The following is a 14,622-nucleotide window of genomic DNA, read 5'->3' on the forward strand; positions in this document are numbered from 1 at the left end:
AGTATCATAAGCCTACATTATAAGTACCCATTAAGTATCTAAGAACTTTTTTAACAGCTAAAAGATGTGATTCTTTGAGATTTGCTTGATATCTATACATACAAACACTAAACATTATATTATATCTACTAGTAGTAAAATAGAGTAAAGATCCAATAATATCTCTATAAAATTTGTGATCAATACTCTTACCATTTTTAACTTTATCAAGTTTGCATGAAGGGCTTATAGGTGTACCAAAGGGCCTAGTATTCTCCCTCTCAAATTTTTTGTATTTTCTTAGTATGCTTACTTTGGTCGGTGAAGATTTTTTTCTTAGTTTTTTTTATTTAGAGTCCGAGGAAGAAGCTTAGCTTTCTAATCATGCTCATCTCGAACTTTTCTTATATTAGCTTAGAAAAATCTTGACAAAGAGTTTCACTAGCTAGTAGCACCGAATATAATGTTATCTACATATATTTAAACAACTAGCAAATCATCATTTCTTTTATTTAAGAATAGTGTTGTATATACACTTCCTCTTAAAAAATTATTTTTAAATAAAAAATTATTTAATCTCTGTTGCTCCTAGATTGATTTTGATGATTACAAAGCAGATTGAAGGGATACAAATATTTTTAGTTGAAAAAGTCTTTATGCTCTTCAGGGGCAAAATCATAATTTTACTAAAATCCTGATTTGATAGTATCATTTGGTAGAACAAATGATTTGTAATCTATTGGTGAAAATTTTATTATTTTTGGACTTATATTTTTGAAGTTATGAATGTTTGAAGTGCATGAGTCGACTCATGAGTCAACTCATGGCACAATGAGCTGATTGGCACGCAAAAATTTCCCTTGGCACGCTGGTTTTTTGGCTTGGCACGACCTGTGAGTCGACTCATGAGTCGACCCACTAGGCATGAGTCGACTCATGAGTCGACCTCTGTTGATTTGGGCCAAAAAATCCAGAAACCATCATTTCTGATTGTTGCAACAGAAGTCGACTCATGAGTCGACCCCTGCGACAGAAATCGTCCGCAACGGCTAGTTTTTTGCCCGTTTTAATTGCCTTTTATGCTCCCTTAAAATGCTCTAACGGCTCTTTTTCTGCCTAAAATATTTTTCCTTGTTTCTTAAGGCTATAAAAGGTTTCAAAAGGTGAAAGAAAAGAATGGGATCCAAAATCTACACGAGAGAGAAAGGTGATCAACGATATACACGAGAGAAAAAGAAAAGGGATCCACAATATACTTGAGAGAGACAAGGAATCTACAATATACACGAGAGATTGTGAAAGAGAAAAGCAAGAGCGTTAAAAAGGGCATTCAAGAGCATTCAAAGAGAAGGTTTTTCAAGCCAATTTTTTAATCTTGATTTAAAGTCTTTCTTCTCATTCAACAAGCTTTTAACAAATACTTTTCATAAGCAATTAGTTGAGCTTAAAATTTTTAGAAATCCAATTCACCCCCCCCCCTCTTGGGTTGCATAGCTGGGCAACAAGTGGTATCAGAGCCTGGTGCTCTAGCCCTTCTTTGATCTAACAATCAAAGAGCTAAAGATCTATGGCAACCCATGTCGGTACTTCTCTAGCCGAGGGGCAATCTACCAACCGACCTCCACTTTTCAATGGGTCTAATTACACCTATTGAAAAGCTCGGATGAAGATATTCATACAAGCACTCGACTATGATATGTGGAGTATCATAGTGAACGGTCCTCACACACCCACCAAGATTATAGATGGTGAGAAGTCAACCAAACCCGAGAAAGAATGAGATGAGGTTGATAAGAAATTGGCATAATTAAATGCTAAAGCTATGAATGTTCTTTATTGTGCACTTGATGCAAATAAATTTAATCGCATTTCTACTTGTGCATCTGCTAAAGAAATATGGGATAGGTTAGAAGTAACCCATGAGGGAACAAATCAAGTAAAACAGACTAAAATAAACATGCTTGTGCATAAATATGAATTGTTTAAAATGGAGCATGATGAGTCCATAACTGCTATGTTTACTCATTTTACTGATATAATTAATGGTTTGAAGAGTCTTGGCAAATCTTATACTAACAGTGAGCTTGTAAGGAAGATTCTCAGATCATTGCCAAGAACTTGGGAAGCCAAGGTGACTGCCATCCAAGAAGCAAAGGACTTGAACACTCTACCTCTAGAAGAGCTTCTTGGATCCTTGATGACTCATGAACTTAGCATGAAGTAACATCAAGAGGATGAAGTCAAAAAGAAAAGAACCATTGCCCTCAAATCCACAGCTTCGCCTGATGATGAAACGGATGACACTGAAGATGAAGAACAGGATGAAGAGATGGCACTCATCACCCGAAGATTTAAGAAGTTTCTAAGAAAAAGGAAACAGGGAATGAGAAAGAAGTCATTCACAAAAGGGGAACAAAGCAAAGAAAAAGAGAAAGATCAACCCCTTATATGCTACGAGTGCAAGAAGCCGGGATATTTCAGATCTGAATGTCCACAACTGAAGAAAGGTCCCAAAAAGTTCAAAAAGAAAGCAATGATGGAGACTTGGAGTGCGAGTGATGACTCAAGCTCCGATGAGGAAACCTCAACAGAACAAGCCAACCTGTACCTTATGGCACACGAAAATGAGGTAACTTCTGAATCCCCTAGTGAATTTACTTTTGAAGAATTGTATGAAGCATTCTATGATTTAATTGATGAATTAAAGAAACTAGGGATGAAAAACAAAGAACTGAAATTGGAAAATCAGTCCTTAGTGAAATAAGCTGAAAACTTTTCAATTGAAAAATCCACCTTGATTCAAGAAAATCAAAGCTTAAAGAATGAAATTAACAAGCTGAAACCTATAGTAGATAAGTTCACCTTAAGTTCAAACAAATTAAATATGATTCTTGATAATCAAAAAGCTGTATATGATAAGGCTGGACTTGGCTATAACCCCTTGAAGAAACAAAAATTTTTGAAGAATATTTATTATTCAAGTAACAAGTCTACAAATATTACTTGTTTCAAATGTGGTAGAATAGGACATAAATCATACACATGCCTTATTAACAAATCTGCAAACACAACTATGAAGAAAATATGGGTTCCAAAAGGAACCATTTTGACTAATCTAAAAGGACCCAAGAAAGCTTGGGTACCTAAGACAGAAACTTGACCTTTGCTTGCAGGTGTGTCTAGCATCCCAAGGAGGAAACAGAAAATGGTATCTTGACAGTGGATGCTCGAGACACATGACTGGTAATGAATCATAATTCATCACGCTTGATGCTAAGGATGGAGGGATGGTCACCTTTGGAGATAATGGCAAAGGAAAGATCATCGGGATAGGTAACATTGGTATCACTCCCTCCAAATACATTGAAAATGTTTTGTTAGTTAAAGGTTTAAAGCATAACTTACTTAGCATTAGTCAATTTTGTGATAAAGGGTATAAAGTTGTTTTTGAATCATCTGTTTGCATTGTGACTAGTCCTATTAACGATGGTATTAAATTTATAGGACATAGGCATGGCAATGTTTATATGGTAGATTTAAATGATTTAGCCAAATTAGACATGCAATGCCTAGTATCCTTGAATGATAAAGTTAATGAGACTAGTTGGCTGTGGCATCGAAGACTTACACATATTAGCATGCATTCTCTTTCAAAATTAATTAAAAAAGAATTAGTTCTTGGTTTGCCAAAATTAAATTTTGAAAAGGATAGAATTTGTGATGCATGCCAATTAGGTAAACAAACTAGAGTTTCATTTAAATCCAAAAATACTGTTTCAACTTCTAGACCTTTAGAGCTCTTACATATGGACTTATTTGGACCAACTAGAACCACTAGTCTAGGAGAAAAACGATATGGCTTTGTAATTATAGATGATTACTCTCGTTTTACTTGGATTTTCTTTTTGGCACACAAAGATGAAACTTTTCATATTTTTACTAAATTTCACCGAAAAGTCACTAATGAAAAAGGGTTTTCAATTCAAAATATTAGAAGTGATCATGGAACTGAATTTGAAAATTAAGATTTTGAAAATTTTTGTGATGAAAATGGAATTGGCCATAACTTCTCTGCTCCTAGGACACCCCAACAGAATGGGGTAGTTGAAAGGAAAAACAGAACCTTAAAAGAAATGGCCCGTACCATGCTTTGTGAAAGCAACCTTTCAAGATATTTTTGGGCGGAAGCAATTAACACAGCATGTTACATTTTAAATCGTGCTTTGATTAGACAATTTTTAAAGAAAACCCCCTATGAACTTTGGAAAGGAAGAAAACCAAATATCGCATATTTTCATGTTTTTGGTTGCCGATGTTTTGTATTAAATAATGGCAAAGAAAAACTTGATAAATTTGATGCAAAATCAGATGAAGCAATCTTTCTAGGTTACTCCTCCACTAGTAAAGCATTTAGAGTTTTCAACAAAAAAACTTTAGTAGTTGAGGAGTCCATACATATTGTTTTTGATGAATCTAACGATCTTCCTTCAAGGAAGAATGAGGGTGTTGATGATGCAAATCCACTAATAGAAGGTATGAAGGAGATCACTCTGAAAGATTCAGCAACTCCAGAAGACAAGGATCAAGAAGACAAACAAGATGAGAGAGGTGAAGAAATTCAAGAACAACCTCAAGGTACAAATGACCTACCCAAGGAATGGAGGTATGTTCACAACCACCCTAAGGAGTTAATTATTGGTGATCCTATGCATGGGGTAAAAATCCGTTCTTCACTTAGAGATGTAGTTAATCATTGTGCTTTTGTATCTCATCTTGAACCTAAAACTTTTGAAGAAGCTGAAAATGATCATAATTAGATTAATGCAATGCAAGAGGAACTTAATCAATTGGAAAGAAATAATGTTTGGACCTTAGTATCAAGACCTAAAAATTATTCAATAATTGGCACAAAATGGGTCTTTAGAAACAAATTAGATGAGCATGGAAATGTAATTAGAAATAAAGCAAGACTGGTTGCTAAGGGATATAATCAAGAAGAAGGAATTGATTTTGATGAAACCTTTGCACCTGTTGCTAGATTAGAAGCTATTAGACTTCTACTTGCATATGCTTGCTTTATGAAATTCAAATTATTTCAAATGAATGTTAAAAGTATATTTTTAAATGGATATATTACTGAAGAAGTATATGTAGAACAACCCTCTGGATTTGAAAATCATGCTTTTCCTAATCATGTCTTTAGATTAAATAAAGCTTTATATGGATTAAAACAAGCACCTAGAGCATGGTATGATAGGCTAAGCAAATTTCTACTAAATAATAGTTTTTCAAGAGGTAATGTAGATACAACCCTCTTTATTAAAAGAAATCAAAATGATATGCTAGTTATACAAATTTATGTTGATGACATAATTTTTGGGTCTACTAATGAATCCCTTTGTCAAGACTTTGCTAAGCTTATGCAGGGGGAGTTCGAGATGAGCATGATGGGAGAACTCACCTTCTTCCTCGGACTCCAAATCAAACAATCAAAAGAGGGAATCTCCATCACCCAAAGCAAGTACACCAAGGAAATACTCAAAAGATTTGGAATGGAGAACTGCAAACCAATTGGCACACCAATGAGTCCCTCATGTAAGCTTGACAAGGATGATGAAGGTAAATGTGTAGACTTAAAATACTATAGAGGTATAATTGGCTCATTATTATATTTAACTGCAAGTAGGCCTGATATCATGTTTAGTGTTTGTTTATGTGCTAGATATCAATCTAATCCTAAAGAATCTCATTTGAATGCTGTTAAAAGAATCCTTAGATACTTAAATGGTACTCAAACTCTAGGGTTATGGTACTCTAAGGACTCACAAATTGATTTACTAAGATATTCAGATGCTGATTTTGCTGGATGTAAATTAGATAGAAAAAGCATAAGTGGAACTTGCAAATTTCTTGGAGTTAACCTAATCTCATGGTTTAGCAAGAAACAAAATTCGGTGGCACTGTCTACGGCTGAGGCCGAATACATTGCAGCCGGAAGTTGTTGTGCTCAAATCTTGTGGATTAAGCAACAACTCGAAGACTTTGGAATCAAACTTAATGAAACACCAATAAGATGTGATAACATAAGTGCCATAAATCTATCTAAAAATCCAATTCAACACTCAAGATCCAAACATATTGAAATAAGACATCATTTTATAAGAGAACATGTTCAAAACAAAAATATAATTCTTGAATATGTTTGCACTGAAAATCAATTAGCTGATATCTTTACAAAGGCCCTTAGTGAGGATAAATTCTGTGAAATTAGGAGAAATCTAGGAATTCTAGATCCATATGCCTAAATTTTTCTCAATTTCCAAGAATTGATGTCAAAAACTCTTAGAGCTCAATTTCCAACATCTATCCTGATCCCAAAAGCTCAATTTTATCATTCTAAAAACTTATCTTTGAGCAAAACTTCTTCTCCCAAAATTTCAAATTTTTCTGAAATTTATTCATATTTTTTTTGAATTTCTGAACTTCATGAGTCGACCCCCATGAGTCGACTCAATGGCAAACTTGTTATTTCCTTAAACTTCCCACGGGATCATTGTTTTTATACGGGATTCTGTTCGTGAGCCGACTCATCCTCTCATCTTCTTCCTTCCAAAAGCCGACTTCTCCAATTCCTTTTGCTCCAAATCTAAGGATCTAGTACGAGGCACTTCTCCCTCCTCCTCTCCACCAAAAATCGCCACCTTGGAAAGAGATTTTTGTGCTTTCTCCCATTGTTTGGCACGGTTGGAGCGTGCCCTAGCACTCCACCGTTCTTCCCAAATCCACCTCTTTTCTCCACCAAAATCCCTCTTCACTCTCTTGTGATCCCTCCTCCACTCATTCACTTGTTCCTCCAAGTCTTCTTGTCTGCTACTGTAGTGAATATGGCTCCGAAGATGAAGCTTCCCCAAAGAAGAAAGTCAGTCCGTGAGCCTGAAGAAATTGTCCGAAAGAAAAGGCAAGCTGGTCAGTCTTCCACTGCTCCCACTCCAGCTTCAGTATCTGCTCAAGGTCCTCCTCAATTCTCCCTAAGCCCCAGTAAGAATCCTCTTTCTGATAGAAAAGTTGAAACCGGAAAGAATATAGATTTTCAGTTCTTTGAAAAAGAGGGTTTTACATTTGCAACTAAGATTAAAAACCAAGGATGGGGTTTCTACTGCTCCCTTAAGGAAGTCACCTATGTTGACCTAGTTAGAGGATTCTACCAGAATCTACATTATGGAAATGGGTCAGTGACTTCAACAGTCAAGGGTATTGATATTTGTTTGGATTCTAGTATATTGGAAGAAATACTTCAGTTGCCTAGTGAGGGTTACTCTTATATGGAACTCCCAGTAAAAGAAGAGGGGATCAGAGTTATTCTAGGGGAAGCTTATTCAGGGAGTTTAAATAAATTGGAAGCAAAGATTTTGTCTATTGAGATGAGGATCCTGCATCAGATGGTAACGAAGCTCTTCTTTCCTAGAAGTGGTAGGCATGATTTACTTTCCAGCAGAGATGTATGTATCATGTTTCATGTCATCACTCAGACCCCCCTGAACCTCCCTGCACTTATGATAGAGGCCATGAGAGAGACTTTGAACAGATCCAAGGCACACTTGCCTTATGGTATGGCCCTTACTCGAGTATTTAGGAGGTTTGGAGTTAGCTGTGAGGGGGAGGCATCTACTAAGCTCTCTCATGTGGACACTTTCAACCAACACACCCTGCACCGAATGGGATTTACAAAGACTGATGGTGGTTGGATCAAGGGATCTGAGGAGAGAGCTGAGGAGAGAGCTGGGGAGAGAACTGAAGATAGAGCTGAAGAGAGAATTGAAGACAGAGCTGAAGAAGAAGGTCCATCATCTCCTATCCATGACTTCAGGGCAGCATCACCAACTATCCAGTTCATTCCTGATACAGAGGTTGGCCCTTCAGAGTTTACTAGGATGCCCACACTAGTGTATCAGCCAGAGAGCAGAGCACCTCAATCAGAGTTCAGACTGGCTGACGATCAGATCAAGCAGATATCACAGCGTGTGGCTTCTTTGCTATCTAGTCAGTGGAGCAGTACTACTTTTGCACCAGGAGCCACTTTTTCTGATCAGACCATGACTCCCCACATCTCCACTGTATTTCAGATGATATCAGATCAGTCCATCTGGATTCAGCAGCTTGAGGACACAGTCTGGAGACTGACTGGCAGAGTTCTTGACTTGCAGGGGCAAGTCCTTGCTTTGGCCCATCCTAAGCCACAGGAGTCAACTATTGAGGTCACAGACCTCACTGCAGAGGCTGGCAGGCTCAGAGGAGCACTGGAGGGTGGATATGAGTTACTGAGGAGAGAGATCCGAGGATCGAGTGAGCATGCAACCACTCAGTTCACTGCTCTACTTCAGTCTGTTTCCAGAGCACTGAACGTACTTGATTCCATCAGACTCATCCTTTCTGTTCAGTCCTTAGCCTCTCAGCGTTCTCAGCCTCCCAGTTCATCTCGCTCTCCTACTCATGCCAGAGGCAGACAGGGTAGAGGACGCACTTCTGATCCATCAGCTTCTCATCCCATATCTGATGACTCCGATCCATGACTTCTCATGATCATTACTAGATCCTAGGTGATAGTGTCTTGTTCTAGGATCTGTATTTTGGGGCCATGTATTGACAATTAGCTGGTTGACTTTTATATTATGAACTATGTATTGAAACAATTATGGTTTTATGGTATCATCTTTTACTTATATCTCTACCTTTTGTAATGATGTCGATCATATTTTGGTTATAAATATTCTCCTTGTTGAAATATTGTCTTCTCGTTGTTTGCTGTTAATAATTGCTGTATTAAGGGGGAGCAAACATTTGTGATAAACTCTAAAGGAGAAAAATTAAAGAATGTTTCAGAAAAAGGAGGAGTTAACCATGTTTGATGATGTCAAAAAGGGGGAGAAATTAAACAAAAAGCAATCCATCAAAAAGCAAAACCATAAATTATGAGCAATTAAAGAAAAAGCAACCCATCAAAAGCAAAACCATAATTATGAGAAATTAATGAATGAATTGAAGAATTTAAAGAACAATATCAAAAGTACAATGCTAAGTATAATGCAAATAAGTAACTTTTAAATTACTTCTTTACATATGCTCTGATTTACTTTAAAAAAATTTTAAATATGCTCTGATATACTTCAAAATTCCAACTTGCTCTGATACATCTTTTGAAATTTTATTTACCTTGATACATCTTAAGAAATTTAACTTACTCTGATACATCTTAAAATTTTTTTTAACTTGCTCTGATACATTGTAAAATTTTCTCTGATACATTGTAAAATTTTTTCTGATAACATTGTAAAATTATTTTTCTTGCTCTGATACATTGCAAAATTTATTTTTCTCTTGCTCTGATACATCTTAAACTCAAAATGATCTAATACACTTTCCAAATCAACTCTTAAACATGCTTTGGCACACATAATTATTTTTTGTATCAAAAGCAATTAACGCACATAATTATTTTTTGCTCTGATGCTAAAACTAAAATCAAATGAGAATGAGCAAATTTTCAAAATACAGTTTGATCTGATAACAAAAATAAGTTTTCCGCTCTAACACCAAAATCACATTATCCAATGAGCATATCTTCAAATCTTTAAGAAAATGGACAAACTATTTTTGTATATGACCATTTATATTACATGCCAAAAGAATCATACTCTTTTCAAGCATCTATAATGCATTCACATAAATACTTTTGTTCAAGTATTTTATCATCATCAAAAAGGGGGAGATTGTTGCTCCTAGATTGATTTTGATGATTATAAAGCAGATTGAAGGGATACAAATATTTTTAGTTGAAAAAGTCTTTATGCTCTTTAGGGGCAAAATCATAATTTTATTAAAATCCTGATTTGATAGTATCATTTGGTAGAACAAATGATTTGTAATCTATTGATGAAAATTTTATTATTTTTGAACTTATATTTTTGAAGTTATGAATGTTTGAAGTGCATGAGTCGACTCATGAGTCAACTCATGGCACAATGAGCTGATTGGCACGCAAAAATTTCCCTTGGCACGCTGGTTTTTTGGCTTGGCACGACCTGTGAGTCGACTCATGAGTCGACCCACTAGGCATGAGTCGACTCATGAGTCGACCTCTGCTGATTTGGGCCAAAAAATCCAGAAACCATCATTTCTGGTTGTTGCAACAGAAATCGACTCATGAGTCGACTCCTGAAGCATGAGTCGACTCATGAGTCGACCCCTGCGACGGAAATCATCCGCAACGGCTAGTTTTTTGCCCATTTTAATTGCCTTTTATGCTCCCTTAAAATGCTCTAACGGCTCTTTTTCTGCCTAAAATGTTTTCCCTTATTTCTTAAGGCTATAAAAGGTTTCAAAAGGTGAAAGAAAAGAATGGGATCCAAAATCTACACGAGAGAGAAAGGTGATCAACGATATACACGAGAGAAAAAGAAAAGGGATCCACAATATACTCGAGAGAGACAAGGAATCTACAATATACACGAGAGATTGTGAAAGAGAAAAGCAAGAGCGTTAAAAAGGACATTCAAGAGCATTCAAAGAGAAGGTTTTTCAAGCCAATTTTTTAATCTTGATTTAAAGTCTTTCTTCTCATTCAACAAGCTTTTAACAAATACTTTTCATAAGCAATTAGTTGAGCTTAAAATTTTTAGAAACCCAATTCACCCCCCCCTCTTGGGTTGCATAGCTGGGCAACAATCTCTTATACTAGCTTTATGTAATTCAAAAACATGATTTGATAATACATTATTTTTAAAATCAGGAGGTTGTTCAATATAAATTTTCTCTAAAATAAAGTCATTAAAAAATATATTTTTTTTGATAAAAAAATATATTTTAACATCCATTTGATATAATTTAAAGTTCATAAAGTATGTAAATACAAGCAATAATCTAATGACTTCTGATCTTACAATAGGAGCATAAGTTTCATCAAAATCAATACCATCTTCTTGATTATATCCTTTAGCTACTAATCTAGCTTTATTTCTAACAATTAGTCTATTTTCATCTAATTTATTTCTAAATATCATTTTATTTTAATTATTTGGTGGTCCCTTCATCTACTTATTAAGGGCTAAATTTTATTTTTCTCAAATTAGTTTAACTCTTCTTGCATAGCAATCATCCAATTAGGATCATCTTCAACCTCTTCAATGGATTTAGATTCAATTTGAAATACAAAGGCTAAATAATTATTAATATTTTTTAAAGAAGAATGAATTCTTATCCCTTGTGATGGATCATCAATTATAAGAGCTTTAGGATGACCATATGTATACATCCATTCCTTGGGTAAATTGTCATCTTGGGCATTCTCATAAGTTTTTTCTTCACCTTTAGCTTCCTTAATATTTTATTTAACATCTTGAGCTGAGAATTCATTGAAAGTGAGCTTTTCCATTCTTTTGTTCATAATTCTTGAATCATCATAAATAATATCTTCTTTTCTAAAAGATAGGTTATTAGCTTTATAAAATATTACATGAATAGATTCTTTAACAATAAGTATCCCCTTGTTGAAGATTCTATAAGCCTTGCTAGATAAAAAAAATATCCCAAGAAGATACCTTCATCCAACTTGACATCAAAATTTTTAAATTTATCTTTTTTATTATTTAGGATGAAATATTTACAACCAAAAAATAAAAATACTTAATATTTAATTTTCTTTCTTTCCAAAGCTCATATGAGATTTTTTTTAAAATCAATCAAATTAAAGCTCTATTTAAAATGTAATATGCTATATTAATAGCTTCTGCCAAAAAGTATCTGGAAAGATTACTTTTACACAACATGATACAGGCTATTTCTTCTAAGGTTCTATTTTTTTTTTCAACAACCTCATTGTGGAGATGTTTTAGGAGCAAAAAAATTATGCTCAATGCCCTTTTTATTTTTCAAAAAGCTGATTTTCAAATTTAATTCCATAATCACTTCCTATACAAACTATAGTCAAAATCTTATCATTTGAAACTTTTCGATAAGACTTGATAAATGTTGAAAGTGTTTCATCATTTTGAGCTAAAAATAAAACCCATATAAATCTGAAAAAAATCATCTACAATCATTAGTCTATATCTTTTGTCTCTTAGGCTTGTGATCCTGGTAGGTCCAAATAAGTCCATGTGAATTAGTCCTAGAGATCTAGATGTTGAAATAAGATTTTTAGGTTTGAAAGAACTTCTAGTTTATTTTTCAAATTGGCAAGCATCACAAATTCAATTCTTTTCAAAATCCAATTTTGGTAGTCCTTTAATAAGATCTTTTTTAATCAGTTTAGAAATCAAATTCATGTTAGCATGTCCTAGTCTATGATGCCACAACCAGCTAATCTCATTGACTTTGACATCCATTGCCACTTGACATTAGCCATTCTTCATGGGATGATCATTTAGATCTACCATGTAGACATTCTTATGTCTATGTCTAATGAGAATAATACTATCATCAATAGAACTAGTCATAATGCACATCAAGAATCCAAAAACTACTTTAAAATCTTTATCACAAAGTTAACTTATACTTAACAAGTTATATTTTAGACCATCTACCAACAATACATTTTCTATGAAAGTAGAGGAAGTGATATAAATATTACCAATATCGATGATACGTTCTTTGCCGTTATCAAAGGCTACTACTCCTCCTTTCTTAGCCTCAAGGGTGATAAATTACTTTCTATCACCTGTCATATGTCTTGAGCAGTCATAATCAAGGTACCATCTTTCTTTCCTTCCTTTAGCTCCAAAACACATCTACATAGAAAATGAAGTGGTGATTTTAGGTATCCAAGTCATCTTGGGTCCTTTAGGATTAGTTGCAATTGTTTCTTTTGGAACCAAAATTTTTTTAATTTTAAATTATTATTCAATTTTCTGAAATCATAGGAATAAGCTTTGTGTTCTATTTTTTTACATAAAAAATAGGTAATATTTTGAGAAGTAGTGGGTGATTGTTTGACTAAAAAACTTTTAAAAATTTTTTATTTCTTTTGTGGTTTAAATCCAAGTCCATCATTGTTGAAGATAGCTCTTTGGTTACTTAATAATATTTATAATTTTTTAGAACAATAAGTAAATTTTTCAACAATTGGCTTGTATGTTTCAACTTCCTTCTTTAGTTCTTGATTTCTTTTAATTATAAATTCTTTTTCTTCCAAGAGTTTTCTTTTTCTTTGATCAAAGTCTAATTTGAAGTTTCAGGCTCTTTATTTTTCATACCAAGCTTTTTATATTTATCAACGAGTTCATAAAAAGCTTCTTGTAATTTATCAAAGTAAACTCAAATTTTATTTTAGAAGTTACCTCTTCATCTTGTGTAATGAGGCATAGATTTACCACATCTTGGGCTTCCTTATTTGAATTTGAGTCTTCACTATTACTCCATGTCACCATCATTATCTTTTTCTTCATCTTTCTTGAAGATTTCTTGAGCAAGGGACAGTCAATCTTGAAATGTCTCAGCTTGCATTTATAGCATACGGATTGCTCTTTATCCTTATCCTTTTCTCTTTCTTTTCTTGGCTCATCTTTGGAGAATGGCTTTCACTTGAAGTTCTATCTCTTTTTCTTCATAAATCTCTAGAACTTCCTTGTTATGAGGGTCATATCCTCATCTTCATCTCCTTCTTCTGAATCCTCACTTTCATCAGTCTCCTTGACAGTAGATTTGAGGGTGATAGTCTTCCTCTTTTTGGCTCTCCTTCAATGTTCTACTTCATGATTAACTTATGAGTCATAAAAGGACCGAGAAGTTCTTCTAGAGGCAATGTATTGAGATCCTTTGCTTTCAGAATAGTTGTTACCTTCACCTCCCAAGCTCTTGGAAGTGATCTAAGAATTTTCCAGACAAGATCATTATTAGTGTAAGATTTACTAAACTTTTAAGGCCCTTTATAATATCAATAAAATGAGTAAATATTTCAGTTATAGATTTAGTTTATTCTATTTTAAAAAGTTTATACTTATGAACCAACATATTTATTTTAGACTCTTTAACTTGATTTATACCCTCATAAGTAACCTCTAATTTATCCCATATTTCTTTGATAGAAATATAAGTAGATGCCCTATTGAATTTATTAGCATCAAGAGAATAATATAATACATTCATGACTTTAGCATTCAGCTGAGCCATTTTCTTATCAATGTCATTTCAATTTTTTTAAGTTTGAGAGAGACAATGCCATCTACTATGATGGTGGATGTGTATGGGCCATTAATTATGACACTCTAAAGATCATAATCAAGTACTTGTATGAATATGTATATATGTGCTTTCAAATATATGTAGTTAGTGCTATTAAACAAAGATGGTCTATTTGTGGACTACCCTTTAGCAAGGATGACACCCAATTGGGTTGCCATCAGCTTTTTTGCTCAAGATCGTTAAATCAATAAATTAAAGAGTACTAAGGCTTAATATCACTTGTTGCTCAGTAAGACATCCCAAGAGGGGGGGGGGGTGAATTAGGTTTTCCAAACTTTTTATAGCTTATAAGAAAAATATGCACAATTTAAGTGAGCTATGTGAAGGTGCAATGGAAGCAATGAATGCATATGCAGAGTTATGAAGTAATAAATAAAGCAAGATAAAATAAATCAAAGCCACACACAA

Source organism: Elaeis guineensis, chromosome 9 (assembly GCF_000442705.2).
Source record: "Elaeis guineensis isolate ETL-2024a chromosome 9, EG11, whole genome shotgun sequence".
NCBI classification, from domain to species: domain Eukaryota; kingdom Viridiplantae; phylum Streptophyta; class Magnoliopsida; order Arecales; family Arecaceae; genus Elaeis; species Elaeis guineensis.